This window comes from Limulus polyphemus, unplaced genomic scaffold (genome assembly GCF_000517525.1).
Source record: "Limulus polyphemus unplaced genomic scaffold, Limulus_polyphemus-2.1.2 Scaffold8558, whole genome shotgun sequence".
Taxonomy (NCBI): domain Eukaryota; kingdom Metazoa; phylum Arthropoda; class Merostomata; order Xiphosura; family Limulidae; genus Limulus; species Limulus polyphemus.
The window spans coordinates 4,854-7,424 of NW_013674168.1; the positions used below are offsets into that span (position 1 = coordinate 4,854).

Sequence of the window (2,571 nt, forward strand, 5' to 3'; positions counted from 1 at the left end):
ACTCTACTTCGTGAAATATTTAACACGTTAAAAAACGGAAGATTTAAGAAAAATCATGTGTTATAAAGCATGGAATTAGTAATTTACAACGTCACGTTTCAAGTATAACGCCTACTTCATGTCTACCCAAAACACTAAAATGCATAATGGCAACAATTTTACCACGCCGTTCTTGGATGGAGATGAAGAAAGGCTACGTGTAATGTCATCCACTAGAGGGCAGCCTAAGTAATGGCTTCTTTGTCGTGACTAGTCGTCATACCAAAATAATGCCTCCCGTGTTTCATGCATCATGGTAAAGTATTAACAGTTACATAAACGCAGAAGGCTGTTAAAACATTAGAAACCATTAGGCCTATAATATGTGATAAAAATCAGTTTAACTGTAGATATTTTTTTTTCTCTTTTTTTCTACATTTCTCTTGATTTGTATATTGTGGATTCAAAATCAAAGGTTTTTAAAAATAACATTTAAGATCTATATTTTATCTCCCACAAGCCGCTGCCCAAGAGGCTTTTCAATTAGTTGGGCTAATCTTAGGCCTAACGGTTAGAATAAACTATTCTAGGTCTCTCCCAGTCCAATTCGTTACCCTATATGTTATGGAAAATCAACCTGGGAAATGTTTCAGAAAGTTGCTTTTAGTTAAGGATATATTACCCAAAAAGATATGTTTCACTAATAACGAACTGAAAGTAATAATGTTGGAAATTACCGGTCTTTTTCAGGGTATTGTGTAACAACCAAGTGCGTCCCCAATGTCGAAAAAACGAACACCAGCTACAAATCATGGTCAGTATATCAAGGTCACGAGAAGCTACGATTAATGTAAGCGTATTCAGGGCAGCCAATCAGCTATAAAAATAAAAATCGTGAAATGATTCTTCCTCGATATACCATCTACAGATCCCCCTGTTTGATTCTACTGTTTATGTGAAGGACGTTGTCTATAAGACAGTGGTACCGGATATGATAACGTTGCGTGCCTAAATAACTGTGACGATTACTGCGGGGAAGATGGTGATTACGTTGGCGGAGATCGACTAGGCTTACGTCGAGCTACGAACGGTGTCAGTGTCGAGGTATACTAACGTCACCACGGACAAGCCTGAATTGTACCACATTATGTATCTTACGTTGTTCTTATTCTGTTAATGAAATGTTTCAATAATATACGGACATCTTCTATCACGTAAGTATAACTTTTAAAAAGTGTGGGGGAACCCGGGGGGTTTCAAGTGTAAGAAAGATCCTGTGAGCTAACGAGACGAGAAATTTTTTAGCTAAAAATGTCCAATGTGGGGTGACACGTGCCCCCTCTCCTCATCCCCACCCTCGGTTAGGCGCTGTGCCCTTTATGATTTTGTATGTAATCGAAACACTTAATCTAAATGCTTTATATAAAAACACCTGTATATTGTATATATGTAGTGTGTTGGTAATACACATTGTTACGGAGGAAAAAGAAACAGTGATGACGTAGGGCAACATTCGAAAAAAAATAAAATAATGGCTTTAGATAACTTTTTTTATATTATTTTTCTTTCACTCACCAGAAAAAAAGTCGGGATATCGATAACAGTAACAAATTGTAACATAGGTTTCTAATACAAAGTTTACAATCTTTGTATATTATATTCAAAATTATTTAATTAAAGAGAAATGTATATTTTCAATACACTTTTTCAAAGTAACATCGTTTCTGTAAGTATAAATAAAGATGAACTAAATATGAAAAAAAAAATCAAATAAAAATACACAGAAGTGTGGAATGTGTCAGATAAAAATAACGGAATATACATCATCAGTCACTATCTGTACATCACGTAAAGTATGTAAACATCATCAGTCACTAGCTGTACATCACGTTAAGTATGTAAACATCATCAGTCACTAGCCGTACATCACGTTAAGTATGTAAACATCATCAGTCACTAGCCGTACATCACGTAAAGTATGTAAACATCATCAGTCACTAGCTGTACATCACGTAAATTATATATACATCATCAGTCACTATCTGTACATCACGTAAAGTATGTAAACATCATCAGTCACTAACTGTACATCACGTAAAGTATGTAAACATCATCAGTCACTAGCTGTACATCACGTAAAGTATGTAAACATCATCAGTCACTAGCTGTACATCACGTAAAGTATATATACATCATCAGTCACTAGCCGTACATCACGTAAAGTATGTAAACATCATCAGTCACTAACCGTACATCACGTAAAGTATGTAAACATCATCAGTCACTAGCTGTACATCACGTAAAGTATGTAAACATCATCAGTCACTAGCTGTACATCACGTAAATTATATATACATCATCAGTCACTAGCCGTACATCACGTAAAGTATGTAAACAACATCAGTCAGTAGCTGTACATCACGTAAAGTATGTAACCATCATCAGTCACTAGCTGTACATCACGTAAAGTATGTAAACATCATCAGTCACTAGCTGTACATCACGTAAATTATATATACATCATCAGTCACTAGCTGTACATCACGTAAAGTATGTAAACATCATCAGTCGCTAGCTGTACATCACCACGTG

The 2,571-nt window shown here is 35.5% G+C and overlaps 1 long non-coding RNA gene across 1 annotated transcript in view; it reads left to right on the forward strand.

Annotated features, from left to right (window-relative positions):
- The first annotated feature begins 230 nt into the window (after positions 1 to 230).
- LOC111083204 overlaps positions 231 to 2,571 on the forward strand; it is an 11,129-nt gene continuing 8,788 nt past the window's right edge. Inside the window, exons 1-2 of the long non-coding RNA XR_002608869.1 lie at positions 231 to 295; positions 730 to 1,193. This is a non-coding gene — a long non-coding RNA (uncharacterized LOC111083204). The remainder of the gene's footprint in view (positions 296 to 729; positions 1,194 to 2,571) is intronic.